This window comes from Schistocerca serialis, chromosome 6, assembly GCF_023864345.2.
Source record: "Schistocerca serialis cubense isolate TAMUIC-IGC-003099 chromosome 6, iqSchSeri2.2, whole genome shotgun sequence".
Classification (NCBI taxonomy): domain Eukaryota; kingdom Metazoa; phylum Arthropoda; class Insecta; order Orthoptera; family Acrididae; genus Schistocerca; species Schistocerca serialis.
In genome coordinates, this window is record NC_064643.1 from 368456030 (window position 1) to 368477089 (window position 21060).

Below are 21060 nucleotides of genomic sequence, written 5' to 3' on the forward strand. Positions count from 1 at the left end.
ATGATGATTATCACCATTAGTGGCAGCAGCTGCAGTAGTTCAAGTACTGCCAGTACTAACTTCATTAGTTCACAGGCAGTATAATTTACTCACACTGCCACGTCGGACACTCAAATCATTTTAACACTACTTGTCATATTAAAACTGTTATTTCTTAGGTAACTCTGATGTAAAAACGGTACTGTATGTATGAAACCCTGGTCCAGTGTTAGAGAGAGCCTGATAACCCTAGTCAGATCAGGTTAAACAAATAAGTAAATAAATATTTCGTTATATTAGCAATATTTTGTCATATAATCCCGGAAGTCGAATGAAACTTTAAAGAATCAAAAATATGCAAAATAGCGCATTGTTAAAAGTATGTCATTAAATATATAGCTTACAAATATTCAGTTTAATTTCTAAGAATAACAAGATAGGACAAGGTGGAGTTAACATTTTTACGCTAAAATATTAAATCACATGAATCTAAGTACCGTTTACCATGCTAGTATATTGGGAATTATTTTCTGGAACTATATGACCTACAACTGGCCTTCTGACGTTTCTGTTTTCTGTTTTATGTCCATAACTCGGCGTAACCTCCATACATCCAAATATTTTCTCCAGCCCCACAATCCCACAAACTAGCTGCACTTTGTACACAATATTGTACGTAAACGCCTAAGAGAGCAGTGTTTCGAAAACTCACTAAGGCGAAAATGAAAAGTTTAAAAAACGTTACCAAGCAACCGGTCGCTGTTTCCTCCCAGAACATCAGCTTATAACCTAAGTTGCGCGGAACGCATGTGGGGAATTACACTACGTTCATGGTGGGAAATTCATAACACGTGAAGCGAAAATCGCGCACCTGAGGAAACTGGAGTTTAACTGCCATAAATTTAAAGTACACGACAAAGTTCTTTGCAGTGATTCAGAACACCAGCAATTTTACCGAAACCCCAATATTTAAGGAGTTTAATTTCCATTCTTCGGGATTTTTCGTTAATAAACAGTAGGACGTGTTGCTGTATCCACGATAGTGTACGCACGTGGACCTACTTTACTCATGGGCTTATTATATGAAAATTTCTGTGTCAAGCAAACCTGTACTGATCTCTTCGTCGATCACATAAGTACTACGCATTTTGTCAGTACGCTCTTGAGAGGAATCATAGTCGGTCTCTTACACTCTCCCACTGAACGCCTCACAGGAAATATGCAGCAGGTTGGATGTATCATAGACATTTTGGAGCGTATTTTAAGGACAGCACATCGTACACCGATCAGCGAGACACTGTGGTGCGTTGAAAGTGCTCAGTTATGTAAAATTGTGCATAATGTCAAATTACAAAGGGTTTAACTCTTCCGTGCAGTCTTCTTTATGAGTGCTAACGTTTCAGAATTTTCTATATTGTAATTATGTTAAAGTAAAAGTAAAAAGTTTGACGAAAGAAAAAACACAAGACTATTCTCACTGCTAAGGAGGTTTTTCAATGATTAATTGGTGGGTAACTGTTTTAGTCATTGAACTGTGTACTTACGGGCCGACCGAGGTGGCCGAGCGGTTCTAGGCGCTACAGTCTGGAGCCGAGCGACCGATACGGTCGCAGGTTCGAATCCTGCCTCGGGCATGGATGTGTGTGATGCCCTTAGGTTAGCTGGGTTTAAGTAGTTCTAAGTTCTAGGGGTTTGATGACGTCAGATGTTAAGTCCCATAGTGCTCAGAGCCATTTGAACCATTTTTTTGTGTACTTACGCTGTGACACGCTTAGTTAAAACCGAACAACACAGTGGTAGTGGACACGCATTTTTCTGTTCACGTGATTTTTCGCCGAAACTAGTCGTATTCGAAGACTGAGTTTGCTGATGGTCATGAGTGAATATCTCACATTTTTTGCCGATCAGCACTGCCTTCTTTCAACAGCGCTGTTCGATGTATGGTCTTGCGGTAGGAATACTATAATACATGAAGTAGCATGTAGTTAACGAGTTTCGTGGCAATATTCATATATGTAATAGGTTAAAATTATGTAAGAGATGTGCCGTGTGTAGTGTTCTTTGTGTTCTTATGTTCAGTGTGTTCGGGGGCGCTGAAACGACGACGGCAGACCGGCAGCAGCACGGTAACGGCAGCTTCGGAAGTTGATCGCTGTGCGCTTTGAGCCGACAGCCATGCCATTCCAGAGAACGTCGTTGGGCCAGCAGATTCGACACAGAATAAAGAATAACATTCTTAATACGAAAAAGAACTTGTTACTACATAATTTTGTTCAGTTCATGTCTGCATTCCATTGAAGTCAGTCGTTGGATGGAAATGTATACCGTACTATGTGTATTGTGAAGATTAGCAGTAAAAAAGTGGAGAACACAATTTGAAAAGAAAAAAGCCTGATGTGGAAGATTTTTATTTTGGAAGTATGCATGCTTGATGTTGGTTATCAAAACTGAATCAGTATCCTAGTCACCTAAAAAGGAGGGATGAAGGGTTAAATAATGCGCAACAAAGAAACATTGGCAAATCGTATTACTTTTTTGGCTTTGAGATGTGATTAATTTGTTATCATGAATGGGATTGGTTTTTTTTTAAACAATGGGAATAGTTAAAGCTAATCTGAAAATTTTTGACAGTTTTTAAAGATTATTGGAAGTTTAATAGCGAAAAGTGAAATATTTTTACAGTTAGACGCTACGCGAATCTGAGATATGCTTAATGCTATTGCGCGCTGGACTGTTTAGTAATATGCGCGAGCATCTCTGACTGTCTTGACAACAGTAACTAACTCCAATATATCCCAATACGAAAATTAGCTTGAAATCGATATTTCCAATGCGAATCTTTACGAGAAAGTAACAGCTGTTAGCGCTCGTTTGCTCATTTTGAAAATAAAAACCTGCAAAATACAGAGAATAATTCTTCGGAAGAAACGAAATTAAATATCGGCCTATTCAATATAATTGATTGCACGGTCGGGCTGGTCTGTGGATACATTTTTGTGTCCAGTACGTGTCCAGGTATCCGCGCGTCGTAGGTGGTGGTGGAGATTGCAAGACCTGACCTGAAGAGTACTGGATTCTTGACGATGATCTGTGATAACAGTGTGGCCAGAGGGGACTAGAAACGAAGAAAATACGGGCACGATAATAAAGCGAAAACGAAATTAGCTCACGAACCAACCTTATAATTTGAAACTAAGAAGAAAGGAGACGACGGAAATAGAGAAGGGGCATGAAAGAAGGCGAAGACCGAAGACGAACTACAAGTAAGAAGAACGAAAACACAAGAAAGGAAAAAGACACCCTGGGGATAAAGAAAAAACGAGGGGAAGTTTCTTACGGTTCTGGTGTGGATGAGCCACCTGACTGGCCACTAACCTAGCAGCGTCACGGAGTCGTCTACAGAAGAACTGGTAAGAGTTGTAGCTGATCCGTCTAGGGGGTGTTGCGGCCTGCCAGCGCATCGATACGACGTGCAGCCGTCGCCGGCCCGCTGCCCTCGACGGGTCGCCTCACCACAGTGATATCCGACATTATTAATTGAAGGAAATCCGGTGAGTTTAGTGAACAACAACTAACATCGTCTTTCATTGGTGATCTCAGTTTCAGTTTTCGGCGGTTTATAACTTTTAGATGACAAAGGAGTTAACTGGCTAAATAATTATATTAAATACATAGAATAAATGTAAAGTCTAGATATAACTAAACAATTACGCCTAACATTTACTGCAATTATTCAAAGAAAAGGCAATATCAGTACTTAATCAATACAATAAGAAAATGATTGAAACACCGGTATCTATGCCTGAATGTGCATACGCTATTAAGGAAGCTTTAAAAGTGCCGTAATGCCTAAAATGATTAGATTAAGAATGCTTTAACCAATCGTAGTGCTGCCCTTACGGATGCTATGGCCGTTCAAAGTGACGCTATGGATGATAAGATTAAAAAGCTTTGACCAAACAAAGTGCTGGCATTAAAAACACTTTGACCGCTCAAAGTGGCGCTATGGATGATATGATTAAAAATGCTTTGACCGATCTTAGTGCTGCCCTGGAGAGTGCTATAACCTATAAGGTGGAAGAGGTGTTTAAGAACGAGCTTCAGGAAGCAAAGACAGGAATCGTAAGTTAGGGAACGGAGATAAGCTGTGAACAGTCGACTAGAGAAACTTTCTAGGAAGGAAAATGATAATATGCAAATGGTTCAAATGGCTCTTAGCACTATGGGACTTAACATCTGTGGTCATCAGTCCCCTAGAACTTAGAACTACTTAAACCTAACTAACCTAAGGACATCACAAACATCCATGCCCGAGGCAGGATTCGAACCTGCGACCGTAGCAGTCGCGCGGTTCCGGACTGAGCGCCTAGAACCGCTAGACCACCGCGGCCGGCGGATAATATGCACTAAAATAGGATTGTAGGGAGGAAAAGGATAATATGCACTCAAATAAATCAAACAATTCAAAAGATTCTAACTTTAAGATTACTGTCAAACAAGAACTCGATGTCGGTACTGAAGAGACTAAAAATGATGTAGATAATAAACTCGACAAAGTAGTAGATCATATAGCCGAATCAGTTAGTAAATTAAGAAAGGAGAGTGAAGACCGTTTTGGTGAAGGTAAGAAACAATTACATAATTTAGGCCTACAACGTGATAGCAATAGATTAGATTTAGAAAAAGTAAGAGACGAAATCTCCAGCTATCTGTTTCTCAGGAGATCAGACAAAAATAACGGGCCTAATGGCACAGCTTAGTGTAGTGATGCACTGCAACAACGGCTTGATGTGGCGACCACCAACGCTGATACGACGTTGTACCTACGGCATCCCGACTTCCCTACGGCATACCAGGACAAGCAGCTCTGAGACTTTTCTCTTTCCCTCAGCAGACGTAAATGCGTTACACATCTGAATAGAAACAGTCGTAGAATGGAAGCGCTATGTTTCCTGACATGGGTTCCTATTCAAAATATTATGTACTCACTCCCCTCTACAAGTCCGAACACCAAGTACGTTGCCGGCCGCTGTGACCGAGCGGTTCTCGGCGCTTCAGTCCGGAACCGCGCTGCTGTTACGGTCGCAGGTTCGAATCCTGCCTCGGGCATGGATGTGTGTGATGTCCTTAGGTTAGTTAGGTTTAAGTAGTTCTAAGTCTAGGGAACTGATGGCCTCAGATGTTAAGTCCCGTAGTGCTTAGAGCCATTTGAGCCATGTATGTTCAATTACTGGTGACCGAAGCAGTATCCATTCGATCCCATGGTCATTTGCATTCAATCTTTCCACTGCTCAAAGTAATTCCATACACCGTTTTCTGTGAGGGTTTTGTTTGTCACAGACATCTCATGACGCCGTGAAGAACAGACTCATCCTCGTTCAGCGAGAAAAGTAGATATGAAATGGACAGAAGTAATTTCAGTATCTTGAGAAATGGGGAGGAGGATTGGTCGACACTGAACGATAATGGAACATACTGATCTCAGGAGTTAGCATATGATTCCATTACTTGAAGTTAGATTTATCTGTCGATCGACGTAAAAGAATATGGAAATGGATGTACAAACCATCATCAATATTCGGGCAAACTCTTCTTGACTGTAAATCATAGGCCACGTCAACAGACCCCGTTGTGTGGCCCGTGTGGTGAACGTAGTACCTCGTTCACTATTGCCGCAAACGGAACTTGTCAGGCAACGGATACCGCGTCGAGGAAACACTCTTCTCAGTAATTATGCAGCAAGGAGTTTCGTGGTTGTCTGCAGCGATTGTATTCATTCCTCGCACAATGAAGACAACTGTTTCACGAAAGGATCCATCTCTTGACTATTCGTCCAAAGAGCTCGTTTGCAAAAGTAACATCCGAAATATCAAATACTGTTTACCTGGATGTCTCAAAAAAGCGCTTGACGAAGATGACCACATTTTGTGCAATATGCACAGTTCTGTTTAATCTCAGAGTGCCATTTCCACTGATGGCGAGATTACCTCATTCCTTGCAGTGACAAGTCCTTTCACGTGTACTCATTCTTCCCACATACTATCATATCACCTTTCAGAGAGTGATAAGTGTCCTGAATATAGTAGTTAAGCATAACCAATAGATTTAGTAATGGGAGTATTGTTGTGACGACTGGAGTGTGTTTTTTAGAGTGACTTCTCTTGTAGACAATCAAGACATTTAGTGTGTTAACGTTCAGAAACTAGCGCTTTGTGTTCGTCCGTGAGGAGCACAGAACCTCACTGCGTTGTTTCTCAATGCTTCATCTCCGGAAACAGCGTTCTTCTCGTGCTTACTCACTCTCGCGTCGCTTGTGACGAAGCGGCGAGAGAAAGAGAGAGATATGAAAATTTATTTGGAGGACCGAACTAGTTTGATAATCGATTACGACAATGAAATTGCATTCGGAAGGAGTGTATTTAAAATCCTTGACCATTCCGAGCTTGTACTCCGACTCTATTGATCTTGTCGTCGACAGGATATTAAACTCTAGCCTAGTCTTCCTTCATACTAAAAGAAGGCTGTATTCTGCGGACTTGTGAGATAGCTCGATGACTTATGGATATCACTGATCTGTCTTACAATTTGTCTCTGCAGGAACAGAGAACTAAGAGCAGACGATTGCGCATGACTAATATGATGCAAATGATAAATTTTTAAGTTACATACGTTATATTAGAAAGAGTAGTGGAAGAAAATTATTTTTAGCCGCGTCTGAGTGTTAGGTCGTAGATCAATCTCATCCCATTGGTTTATAAAGGCCGGATTTGACTCTGTTTAACAATAACAGTTATGATCGCTGCGTATCCACTGAGTCAAAGCCGTACAAAGCTAGCTAGTTCACTGAAATGGAACGCTTGACTGCAGTTTTGTGCGGTCCACCGCTTCTGTAGTAAGTTCTACCATCTTCCAGCAAATCGTCTGTCAAGTACTGAAGGTTGAATGCCGTGTTTGTCATTAAAATTGCAGCCATCAGGACGACTCAGTTCGTAGTAAAAGAACAGGGTGGATGTAAGCTTCCGATATTAGAAATTAAGAACAGAAATGAAATTTTAACAAAATTTAAAAGTCTAACATCGGTCCACTGTCACATCCGAATGCCTCCCAAATGTGTTGTTGGTGGTTCTGGTGTTGGTGCTATGTATAGGGAGCTCAACGACGAGGTAAGCAGAGAAAACGTAGATCTAAGCATCGAACAGTTACGTCAGTAAGGCCGTATAACGGCATTCCATTATTAACAGGAACAAAATACCAAAGATTTAAATCTGTTCGGGCTTTCGTGGCCACCACATTGAAGATGAATAGTTGACGATGCCAGATACTGATTCTGGTCAAACGTCGGTGAAAAAAAACGCTAAACAAACGTTGGTCTGTGGTCCTGAGACGAATGTCAACAGCCAACATGTCCACAATAAATTTACTTAGGCAGAGAAGGTAAACTTTGCCATTGTCTCCTACCAAGTGCAGGAAATTTTGTTGAGCTGCAAGTTGTACTGAGTTGCTGAGAATAAAACGTGGTCTAGGTCTGCTCATCTCATGTCCAGTTCTTTTGGTCTCCTCATTATACATTTGAATTGGTTTTGATTTGATGCTATCCTTCACTACATTCCGTCTTCTACTTGTAATTTCGTCTCTAGACAATTATTCAGTCTAGCATTTTCGTTAACTATTTTACACAGTCCAACTCACACAACTTTCTCCCCACTGTTTCTTTCAGAGCCAAGTTATCTATTTTTCTTTGCTTTTGTCAAAGTTTTTCTGTAGACATGTTTACTTCATGTGAATGCTTGCAAGTGTATGGGATACACAGCTACACTAATCACCAACCCGGTACCTATTTTCTACACTGCTGATGTGCTGATCTCTGATATCTCTGCGAAAAATGCACAAAAGGGTCCTGAATTGCAAAGCATCGTCCCATCCGCGAGAACTTAGTTTGGCATATGCCGCTTCAGCGTACACATTCTGATACTACAAATAACAATAATTCTTTAGAAATGCCTATTGTTTGTGACTGCATTACATCTAAAATATATTTAACTTTATCCATTCAAAGTTATTGTAAATGTATAATATACTGATTAAATGTTCGGCTGTGGCCGATCATGGCCGCTATTTTTTTTGTCCATGACAGTTACAGGAAAAAATTAAACTAATCGGCAATAAATTTTTCCCGTGCTCTCTCACTAGGCTTAACAGCAGATGATGAGGTGAGGAAGCTTTTAGTTTCGTCTGGTGCATGCAAACAAAAGTCAAAGCTCAAGGACTTACCTTTCAGACAGACGTCATAACAAACAAAGCAGCGTCAGCAGTGGTTTTGTCTTCTTATCTGGAGTCACTACACGTCCACAGAGCACTTCTCACAGACGTATAAACGGTGGTAGCAGCGGGGAGCCACGGACAACCGGGAGACCACTTGCTGCGCGACGCCGCGTTTGGGCGCGGAAAGCCGGCAGAGAGGGAACCCTGGGCCGGACACGATCTAGGTCCGCGATGCTGCGACGCCGGCGGTGCAGCCGCAACTGTGGCGCGGGCCACCGCGGCCGGCAGGAGAGCCGCGCGCGTGACGTCACGCTACACCCCCTCCACCTACGCCGCTCCTGGACCAGGGATGCTGGCACACGGAGCAGCTAGCGCCTCAGCCGCTGCATCGCCAGAGAGGGCTGCACCACGAATTCCAAGACGCCATAAATCGCACCCCCTGTATTTGCATGTTCGAAAGAACGACAAACATCGATTGCCACTGAGATCGATCGCATCATACATCTACTGATGTGGGAAAAGTTATGGGACACCTCCTTTTGCCCGAAGTAGTGCAGCAACTCGACATGGCATGGACTCAAGTCGTTGGAAGTCCCCTGCAGAAATACTGAGCCATGCTGCCCCTATAACCGACCATAATTGCGAAAGCGTTGCAGGTGCAGGATTTTGTGCACGAATTGACCTCTCGATTATGTCCCACAAATGTTCGATGGAATTCATATCGGGCAATCAGGGTGTCCAAATCATTCGCTCGAATTGTCCAGAACGTTCTTCCAACAAACTGCTAACAATTGTGGCCCAGTGACATGGCTCATTGTCGTCCATAAAAACTGCATCGTTGTTTGGTAACATCAAGTGCAAGCTGCAGATGGTTTTCAAGCAGCCGAACGTAACCATTTGTAGACAATAATCGGTTCAGTCGGGCCAGAGGACTCAGTCCATTCCATGCAAACACACACAGCCCACACAATAATAGAGTCATTATCAGCTTGCACAGTGACTTGTTGATAACCTCGGTCCATCGCTTCGAAGGGTCTGCGCCACACTCAAATTCTACCATCAGCTCTTACCAAATGATATCGGGACTCATCTGACCACATTAAGGTTTTCCAGTCGCCTAGGGCCTAATTGATATGATCTCGAGCTCAGGAGGGGCCGCGCAGGCGATATCGTGCTGTTAGAGCAAAGGTGCACGCGTCGGTCGTCTGCTGCCACAGCCCATTGACGCCAAATTTCGCCACATTGTCCTGACGGATACGTTCGTTGTACGTCCCACATTGATTTCTCCGGTTATTCCATGTAGTGTTGCTTTTCTGTTAGTACTGACAACTCTGTGCTAATGCCGCTGATCTCGGTCGTTAAGTGAAGGCCGTCGGCCACTGCGTTGTCTGTGGTGGGAGGTAATGCCTGAAATTTGGTGTTCTCGGTACACACTTGACACAGTAGATCTCGGAATATTGAATTCCCTAACGATTTCGGAAATGTAATGTCCTATGTCTGTAGCTCCAACTACCATCCCGAGTTCAAAGTGTGTTACTTCCGTCGTGCAGCCACAATCACTTTGGAAACCTTTTCACATGAATCACCTGAGTACAAATTACAGTTCTACCAAGGCACTGCCCTTTTATACCTTGTGTAGGCGATACTACCGCCATCATATATGTGCCTATCACTATCCCTTAACTTTTGACAAATCAATATACATTTACACTTCCATGGATTACACTAGACGCAGACAGCTGGGGTACACTATTTTCCGGGGGGGGGGGGGGGGGGAGGGGGTTGGGGGTGCAATGCCTTTGGGAGTGGTGGCCCCATCGTAATAATAGCCTATATACATGAAATGGTACTTCAGGCGAATTACCATTGGCCCCCAAGCCGACCAGATGTTGGATAGCGGGGAAACGGAGACGAGCCGACCAGATGTTGGATAGCGGGGAAACGGAGACGACGACAAGTATACATTTACACATGTGCCATCTGTTCAGAAGTACCCGGTTACCTATTAGTGGACGTTAACACGGGGTGTATCCAGCCTTCATTGGGGACACTTTCAATGAACTGCCTGAACGTCCGCAGAAGAATGGCAGACCAATCTTCCTCAAATCCGAAACCAGAGAAGGTAGTGGACGCTGGAGTGTGGAGTGAATTCGACGTTCTGTCGTATCCCAAAGTCGTTTCCTTGGGTTGGCTGGCTAGTCCATTTCAGGAATGTCACTATCCATAAAACATTGCCTCTCAGACGCTACTTTATGAAAGTGTATTTTGTCACACTGATACAATCAGCCAACGCCTCCGAACAGTTCCTCTATTGCACGTAGTACACAATGCTGAAAAATTTAGTACCCTTCCACACTTAATGTTTTCTTGAGACTAACAAGGGAACCACATGCTAATCACAGAAAGCACTCCCCTACTGTAAAATCACCGCCTTCGTTTTCCACGGTTGGCACTCCAGGCATCCGCCAAACCCCAAACCTTTCATCGGATTGCCACAGAGTATAGCTTAATTTACCACTCCAAATTACAAGTTTCTAGTCATTCGCTGTCCAGTGGCGTTACTCTTTACATCACATCAAGTATTACTTAGCGCCGATTACAGAAATATATGGCCAACAAGGATCAGCTCGATAATTCTTTTTAACTCCTATGCACAGTCGCTGTGTTAGTCGGGCTGCTGGTATCACTCTGGAACTTACGAGTGGTTCCTTCTGTTGATTTTATGCGATTTTTCTCAACCACCCTCCGAAATTTTCGACGATCACTGCCCGTCAGTATGTCAGATCTGCCAGGTTTGGTTGTTATTGCCCGTGCGCTCTTCCACTTCAATCATGTCCCCAACAGTCGACTTGGGCAGCTGTAGAATGGCTGAAACGTCCCTGATCGATTTTTTACTCAGGTAACATTGCACTGACAAATCCACGTTCGAAGTCACCGAGCTCTTCCGACCAATTCTTTCTGCTGTAACTGCTTCTGTACTGACAGAACTTCCCGCCTCTTCCTATGCTTGCGGATCCTGCTCTCGTTGCATCTATGCTCAGTTCTGCATTATATAGGAGTGTCCGGATACTTTTGATATGTTAAGTGCATACTCTGCATGCCACTGTTGAGTGTATGGCGGCGGTACGCCCTACCAATGTTACTTATTTCTTATTTCATTCGCTTATTAAGCGACGGAAATCTTTTTTTTTTCTATATGCCTTTGTGAGTTTCCTATTGTTATGGCGGTCTTCAGTCCAAAGGATGGTTGCTGCAGCTCTCCACGCTAGCCTATCCTCTGCAAACCCCTTCATCTCTGCCTAAATACGTTATCATACATTCGTTTCAACCCACTTAACGTAGGCAATTTTTACCCCTCACACTCCCTACCCCTACACAATTAACGGTTCTTCAATGCCTCAGGATGTGACCTATCAATGGATCCCGTCTCTTTGTGAGGCTGTAACACAAATTTAGTTTTTTCTCAGGTCGATTCAGTACCTGGCGGAAGTACTTTCAAAGAATCTTAACACAGAAATTTACATAGCTTCCCATACCAGACGTGTCAACTGTCGAAAGACAAGAGAGAAACTGGGACCATCAATATTGACGAAGAAGATCTACTAAGAGTATCAAAATTTAAGTATCTCAGTTCTACAATCTTTAGCGATAGTCAACTTACAGACAAGGTCAACGCAAGCACGCAGGCAGCGTGGATGAAGTGACGAACGGCAACAGGCGTGACCGGCGATCTTCGGATTAGGGATACATCTGAAGTCAAAGATCTGCCGGACTGTCATCCTTCCTGTTGTTCTCTACGGCACCGAGTGATGGCCAGTTACAAAAGAGGCAGAACGGCGATTAGGGGTCGTGGATACTAAAATTCTTAGGTGTACAGGTGGCATCACTTGACCATGTTTCGAACAGCGCTATCAGGAAACGTTTCATGGTCGCACCGATCCAGAAGAAAATGCGAGAAAGCCGTTTGGGATGCTCTGAGCATGTGCTGCGCGCAGAGGACGAGACCACTGCAGAGGCAGCTACACAGTGGGAGTCATGGGAAAGAGATGCAAGGGACGACCTAGACAGCGATGGGTTGACATTCTGCATAATGACCTGAAGATTGCCGAACTTCATCCAGACATGGCCCCCGACCGAACGAAATGAAGACAGCGAATCCACTCAACCACCATGGGGGACAAACACTGAATAAAAAGAAGATTCAGCATTCCAGAATGAGATTCTCACTCTGCAGCGGAGTGTGCGCTGATATGAAACTCCGCTGCAAAGTGAAAATCTCATTCTGGAAACATCCCCCAGGCTGTGGCTAAGTCATGTCTCCGCAGTATCCTTTCCTTCAGGAGTGCTAGTTCTGCAAGGTTCGCAGGAGAGCTTCTGTAAAGTTTGGAAGGTAGGAGACGAGATACTGGCAGAAGTAAAGCTGTGAGTACCGGGCGTGAGTCGTGCTTCGGTAGCTCAGATGGTAGAGCACTTGCCCGCGAAAGGCAAAGGTCCCGAGTCATGGTCTCGGTCGGGGACACAGCTTTAATCTGCCAGGAAGTTTCATATCAGCGCACACTCCGCTGCAGAGTGAAAATCTCATTCTGGAAACATCCCCCAGGCTGTGGCTAAGCCATGTCTCCGCATTATCCTTTCCTTCGGGAGTGCTAGTTCTGCAAGGTTCGCAGGAGAGCTTCTGTAAAGTTTGGAAGGTAGGAGACGAGATACTGGCAGAAGTAAAGCTGTGAGTACCGGGCGTGAGTCGTACTTCGGTAGCTTAGATGGTAGAGCACTTGCCCGCGAAAGGCAAAGATCCCGAGTTAGAGACGCGGTCGGGCACACAGTTTTAATCTGCCAGGAAGTTTCATATCAGCGCACACTCCACTGCAGAGTGAAAATCTCATTCTGGAAACATCCCCCAGGCTGTGGCTAAGCCATGTCTCCGCATTATCCTTTCCTTCGGGGGTGCTAGTTCTGCAAGGTTCGCAGGAGAGCTTCTGTAAAGTTTGGAAGGTAGGAGACGAGATACTGGCAGAAGTAAAACTGTGAGTACCGGGCGTGAGTCGTACTTCGGTACCTTAGATGGTAGAGCACTTGCCCAAGAAAGGCAAAGATCCCGAGTTCGAGACTCGGTCGGGCACACAGTTTTAATCTGCCAGGAAGTTTCATATCAGCGCACACTCCACTGCAGAGTGAAAATCTCATTCTGGAAACATCCCCCAGGCTGTGGCTAAGGCATGTCTTCGCATTATCCTTTCCTTCGGGGGTGCTAGTTCTGCAAGGTTCGCAGGAGAGCTTCTGTAAAGTTTGGAAGGTAGGAGACGAGATACTGGCAGAAGTAAAGCTGTGAGTACCGGGCGTGAGTCGTGCTTCGGTAGCTCAGATGGTAGAGCATTTGCCCGCGAACGGCAAAGGTCCCGAGTTCGAGTCTCGGTCGGGCACACAGTTTTAATCTGCCTGGAAGTTTCATGATTCAGTATCTCCTCATTAGTTGTTCGACCTACCCGCCTAATTTTCAGAATCCTTCTATAACATCACAGTTCAGAAGGTACTATTCTCTTCTTGTCTGAACCGTTGATTGTTCGCGTTTTACTTCCTCGTGAGGCTACACCCCATTTAATATCTAACACACAAATTTCTCTTTCTCGGAACTGCTTTTCTGGTTGTAGCCAGTTTACATTTTATATACTCATTATTTCGGCCATCTTCAGTTTTTCTGCTGCCAAAACAGCAGACCCAGCCTACTACTTTGTTTCTAATTTAATATCCTCTCCCTCGCCTGATTTAATTCGACTACATTCCATTACCCTTATTCCACCTCTGTTTATTTATTATTTATTCGTGCGCAACTACGTCATAAAATATATATCAACTGAAAAAAGCAAAGTACATAATTCAAAATGCAAAGTAAGTACTTCCATGTAGAGACATAAAAGTCAAATGCGGAAATACATAACCAAAAATATAAGGTATATCATATTTCGCTCAGTCAGAATTAGGTGTAGGCTGCAGCTGTCTTGATATAATTCAGGAGGTACCCCTGAGTGAACACACTCGGTGCATCCACTAACGGGCATTTTAGAAGGTGTTCCATTGACTGTGTCACTGTCTGTGTAGCCCAATCTTTTTATAAGTTGTTTTGATCGCCCCGTACCCGTACCGCGCCGGTTAAACGTTTTCCAGTGTCGCCAGTCTGGGTGGAACCTCGGGGGTTGAGCTTCCTCTGTGACATGGGCTTCTGGATATTATTCTTGCCATAATGATTTTACAGAAGTTCCAGTTGGTTGTACTAAGTATATGAAGCTTCGTCTGGCTTTAAGTCTTTTGGGAATGGGTTGATGGTTGGATAGCGGGTGTTGCTGATCATTCGTGTGTTTCTCCCCTTCTTTCAAGATTAGGAATGATCAACTGGTGGGGCGATGCCCAATAATGAATACAAACGGTCCTCTATAGTATGTCTCATGAAGCCAGTTATCTTCCCGCAGGTTAAGACTGCGTCTGTTTTTCTAATGTGACGAGATCTTTCCCAAACTGAGAATCCATGCTGAGCAACCGAAAAGCAATTGGCGAGGGCTGTGGAGCGGAGTACGTTCGCGCTGGCGTCCCACTTTACAGCTGTCAGTTTGTTCAGTATTCAATACGTGTGTATATTTTAGCTTTTTCTTTCTCGATATGTTTCTTATGTGTTAAGGTCCTGGCGAGAGTGATACCCAGTTACGATGGGTGGGGACAGTTGTTCAAGCACGTACAATTCCAGACGATATGGTTGATGTTCATCATCTAACCACTTTTCAAAACACTATAGATTCCATTCAACTTCTCATAAAGTCTTCTGACCTCTTTGACGGAATTACAATGTCATTGACAACCCGCAAAATTTTTGTATCTTCTTCCTGAACTTTAATTCCTTTTCCAAATTCTTCCTTGGTTTTCTTTACTGCTTCCTCAGTGTGCAGAGGTAACAACATATGGGACTGTGTACAATCCTCTCTCTCTTTCCCTTTTTGGTTACTGTTTCCCTCTGATGCCTTTAGGCCCTGACAGTTGCAGTATGGCTTCTGCACAAGTTGCAGATGACTTTTCGCTCTTTGAAACCCAAATTATCTTGCTATCATGATTCCTACGTAAGATACATGATTGTTGCAGCATAGTGGTCGTAGTCTTTTTCGAATTCCAAGTTTTCTAAATATAGTCAACACGATTTCGCAAGAACTAAGTCAGCTTTAATGACATGCTTGCTGATGTTCTGCCGAGTTACTGTTTTTGCTCTGTGCACACTACTTCGACGACCGATCTAGCCGTCCCCTTTGGGTGCTGCAAATTTTACTGTAATGTGCACACTCTGCCTGGACTCCAATTAGACAGTGTATTATTGTTGTTCTCGAACCGCCATTTGTAGCTGAGTTCGATAGCTGACGGCTATTACACCCGTTGATGCTGTTGTTTCTCAGAGTCACCACTGATATACTGTGAAACGCAAATTCTCTGAACGTTTTCTAGCTCTGGTGGTCAATCGGCGAGGTCTTAATAAACTGAGTGCTGGGAGTCTTGTTTGACGCCGCGCGGGGTAGCCGCGCGGGCTGAGGCGCCTTGTCACGGTCCGTGTGGCTCCACGCGTCGGAGGTTCGAGTCCTCCCTCGGGCATGAGTGTGTGTGTTGTCTTTAGCGTAAGTTAGTTTAAGTTAGATTAAGTAGTATGTAGACTTAGGGACCGATGTCCTCAGCAGTTTGGTCCCATAAGACCTCACCACAAATTTCCAAAATTTTTTTCCTTGTTTGACCTGAAACCTCCGGTCTCTTTTATTACGTTTTCTGACATCTTTATTTCGATAGAATCCTTAATTATACATTGACGGAAAAAATCCCAGCGCTACAAAGGAGTTGTACGATATAAACGAGAGTTGGTAGGCGTGTTTCTTTATCTGAAAGATGTCGATTCAAATTCTGCACCCGTCGCCTAAGAGTAGGGATAGTAACGCAACTATGAGAATGCGAATCAGGTTTATGTATGTTAACAGTTGGACATATTCAGCCGTCAAACAATTGTTAAAATTTATGGTGAAACCTTCAGCTATCATTAATTTTGCAGAATTCGCTGATAGTTTCGGTCAATGACTATTATCAAGCCAATACCAAGCCATTATCCCGCCGTTTATGACAAGTAAGCTTGGTAATGGTCATTGACCGAAACTACACTCCTGGAAATGGAAAAAAGAACACATTGACACCGGTGTGTCAGACCCACCATACTTGCTCCGGACACTGCGAGAGGGCTGTACAAGCAATGATCACACGCACGGCACAGCGGACACACCAGGAACCGCGGTGTTGGCCGTCGAATGGCGCTAGCTGCGCAGCATTTGTGTACCGCCGCCGTCAATGTCAGCCAGTTTGCCGTGGCATACGGAGCTCCATCGCAGTCTTTAACACTGGTAGCATGCCGCGACAGCGTGGACGTGAACCGTATGTGCAGTTGACGGACTTTAAGCGAGGGCGTATAGTGGGCATGCGGGAGGCCGGGTGGACGTACCGCCGAATTGCTCAACACGTGCGGCGTGAGGTCTCCACAGTACATCGATGTTGTCGCCAGTGGTCGGCGGAAGGTGCACGTGCCCGTCGACCTGGGACCGGACCGCAGCGACGCACGGATGCACGCCAAGACCGTAGGATCCTACGCAGTGCCGTAGGGGACCGCACCGCCACTCCCCAGCAAATTAGGGACACTGTTGCTCCTGGGGTATCGGCGAGGACCATTCGCAACCGTCTCCATGAAGCTGGGCTACGGTCCCGCACACCGTTAGGCCGTCTTCCGCTCACGCCCCAACATCGTGCAGCCCGCCTCCAGTGGTGTCGCGACAGGCGTGAATGGAGGGACGAATGGAGACGTGTCGTCTTCAGCGATGAGAGTCGCTTCTGCCTTGGTGCCAATGATGGTCGTATGCGTGTTTGGCGCCGTGCAGGTAAGCGCCACAATCAGAACTGCATACGACCGAGGCACACAGGGCCAACACCCGGCATCATGGTGTGGGGAGCGATCTCCTACACTGGCCGTACACCACTGGTGATCGTCGAGGGGACACTGAATAGTGCACGGTACATCCAAACCGTCATCGAACCCATCGTTCTACCATTCCTAGACCGGCAAGGGAACTTGCTGTTCCAACAGGACAATGCACGTCCGCATGTATCCCGTGCCACCCAACGTGCTCTAGAAGGTGTAAGTCAACTACCCTGGCCAGCAAGATCTCCGGATCTGTCCCCCACTGAGCATGTTTGGGACTGGATGAAGCGTCGTCTCACGCGGTCTGCACGTCCAGCACGAACGCTGGTCCAACTGAGGCGCCAGGTGGAAATGGCATGGCAAGCCGTTCCACAGGACTACATCCAGCATCTCTACGATCGTCTCCATGGGAGAATAGCAGCCTGCATTGCTGCGAAAGGTGGATATACACTGTACTAGTGCCGACATTGTGCATGCTCTGTTGCCTGTGTCTATGTGCCTGTGGTTCTGTCAGTGTGATCATGTGATGTATCTGACCCCAGGAATGTGTCAATAAAGTTTCCCCTTCCTGGGACAATGAATTCACGGTGTTCTTATTTCAATTTCCAGGAGTGTAGTAGTGAACTGTGCAATATAAATGACAGCTGAAGGTTTACCCATTAATTTTAACAAACGTTTGCTTTAAATACTCTCTGTAACGCCTGTAAGCTTTACTTACTTTTGAGATTGGTCGTGGGGTGTCGATGTTAGTCAAGAACGCTTTCAAGGCGACAAAGATACCATTACCAACACCTCACTGGATTTAAACGCGGTCGTGCAGTAGGACTACGAGAAATTGGATGTTCCTCCTGCGATATTGCAGACAGACAAGGAATTGTAGCCCCCGTACATGACTGCTGGCAGCGGCGGTCACGGGAATGTACGGTCGCAAGAAGACCGGGCTCCAGACGGCCACGTGGCACTACCAGAGGGAAGACCATCGTGTTCGGCGCATCGTACTACATCTAAAGTGGCAATCTCAGCAGCAGTTGCTACCGCACTGACACAACGAACTGTTACAAATCGGTTACTTTAAGGACAGCTCCCAGCCAGACGACCTGTAACGTGCATTCCATTGACTCCAAACCACCGCCATTCGCGACTTCAGTGGTGTCAGGCATGAGCTCATTGAAGAGCGGGGTGGAGGTCTGCTGTGTTTCCTGATGAAATCTGGTTCTGCCTCGGTGCCAGTGATGGCCGTGTGTTGGTTAGAGGGAGGCCAGCTGAGGGCCTGCGACCAACCTGTCTGCATGGTAGATACACTGGAGCTACACCTTGAGTTATGGTCTGGAGTGCGATTTCGTATGACTGCAGGAGCACTGTCGTGGTTATCTCGCGCACCCTGACTGCAAATTTGTACGTCAGTCTGTTAATTCGATCTTTTGTGCTGCCATTCATAAAAGCATTCCAGGGAGTGTTTTCCAGCAGGATAACGCTCGTCCATACACCACTGTTGTAACCCAACGTGCTCTACAATGTGTCGACACGTTGCCTTGGCCTCCTCGATCACCTAATCTGTCTCCATTTGATCATCGGACGACAACTCCAGCGTAATCCACAACCAGCATTAACCGTCCCTGTATTGACCGATCAAGTGAAACAGCCTTGGAACTCCATCCCACAACCTGTCACTCGGCACCTGTACAATACAATGCATGCACGTCTGCATGCTTGCATTCACCATTCTGCCTGTTGGACTTGTTATTGATGTACCAGCATGTCACATTTTTAATGACTTACCTAGCGCCTACATTAACCACTGATCTTGCAATGTTAATCACTTAAATATGTTACCTAGACAAATTATTCAAGAAATTTCATTACTTTACATTAATTAGTATTCTGTGTTGCGATTTATTTCTCATCTGTGTACATGTATATACTACACACATCAAAAAATATTTTGCATCACCCAAATTCCCAGAACTCCTGAAGGCAGACGTTGACTGTGGATATCGTACCACAGACACGGCCCCTTTGTTCAGAGATGTCACTGAACCCGCCCAGCCGGCCGAAGTGGCCATGCGGTTAAAGGCGCCGCAGTCTGGAACCGCAAGACCGCTACGGTCGCAGGTTCGAATCCTGCCTCGGGCATGTATGTTTGTGATGTCCTTAGGTTAGTTAGGTTTAACTAGTTCTAAGTTGTAGGGGACTAATGACCTCAGCAGATGAGTCCCATAGTGCTCAGAGCCATTTTGAACCCGCCCAAATATGTAAACAACCATGCATGAGCAGCGCCTATTAAACGGAGGGGGTCCGACAGCCGATCAGTTCCAGTCATTCCACCAGGAAGCAGGTAGACGGCCCATGTTGTCTGTAGTTCAACCATGCCTAGACGGTCAATACCGCAGTTCGATTACGCCCGCATTGTTACCAGACGTCTCGGAGTGAACCACAGCGACGTTGTTCGGACTTGGAGGAGATAAGAGAGGTAGGAAATGTCGATGAAATGCCTCACTCAGGCCGCCCAAGGGCTACTAGTGCAGTGGATGACCGCTACCTACGGATTATGGCTCGGAGGAACCCTGACAGTAACGCCACCATGTTGAATAATGCTTTTCGTGCAGCCACAGGACGTCGTGTTACGACTCAAACTGTGAGAAATCGGCTGCATGATGCGCAACTTCACTCCCGACACCCATGGCGAGGTCCATCCTTGCAACCACGACACCATGCAGTGTGATGCAGATGGGCCCAACAACATGCCTAATCGACCACTCAGGATTGGCATCACGTTCTCTTCACCGAAGAGTGTCGCATATCTCTTCAACCAGACAATCGTCGGTGACGTGTTTGGAGGCAATCCGGTCAGGCTGAACGCCTTAGACACACTGTCCAGCGAGAGCAGCAAGGTGGAGGTTCGCTGCTGATTTGGGGTGGCGTCATGTGGGGCCGACGCACGCCGCTGGTGGTCATGGAAGGCGACGACTTCCTTCAGGATAGCGACATCTCTCGAATAGAGTGGCCAGCATGTTCTCCAGACATGAACCCTGTCGAACATGCCTGGGAGAGATTGAAAAGGTCTGTTTATGGACGACACGACCCACCAACCACTCTGAGGGAAGTACGCGGAATCGCAGTTGAGAAGTGAGACAATATGGACCAACCGCGCCTTGATGAACTTGTCTGTAGCATGCCACGACGAATACAGGCATACATCAATGCAAGAGGACGTGCTACTGAGTATCAGAGGTAGCGGTGTGTACAGCAATCTGGACCATCAGCGCTGAAAGTCTCCCTGTATGGTGGTACAACATGGAATGTGTGGTTTTCATGAGAATTAAAAGGGCGGAAATGATGTTCATGGTGATCTCTATTCCAATTTTCTGTACAGGGTCCGGAATCCTCAGAATCGAGGTCATGCAAAACGGTTTTTGATGTGTGAACAAGCAACGGCATTGAAAAGATCTAAAATCTTGTTTTCACAAGTGACATTAGGATTGTAGCGGGCCGGGAAATGTTTCCTTATCCTCCGCAGATTTCCCAGTGCTACTCTTTCTTCCTTGCAGATGCCTGGTCTGAGTATTGGCGCCTTGGTTACTGCTCAACATGTATCGCGCAAACGTCTTTTGCTGCTTCCTTTGGGAGAGAATCTGCAATTTACTCCACTGAGCTGCTGTTGGTAGAATTTTTGAGCGGGCCCAAAATTTAGACCTTTAGCAAGGATCTTCCCTGTATCCTGAACGATGTGTTTGTCTGTGGGGTTAAATATAGTACGTGTCCATGGGCCTTGTCTTGGCTTGGCTTTTTATGTAAGAGATCGAATTTTGCTTTTTGGCGTGCTGAAATTTTATTCTGCA

General features: G+C 45.4%; 1 protein-coding gene across 1 annotated transcript in view; it reads right to left on the reverse strand.

Moving 5' to 3' along the window:
* Positions 1-8490, reverse strand: part of LOC126484299 (E3 ubiquitin-protein ligase LNX-like) — a 668372-nt gene extending 659882 nt beyond the window's left edge. The window contains exon 1 of the mRNA XM_050107730.1: positions 8251-8490. The gene's annotated coding sequence lies outside the window, so the exon portion shown is untranslated. The remainder of the gene's footprint in view (positions 1-8250) is intronic.
* Positions 8491-21060: the final 12570 nt, after the last annotated feature.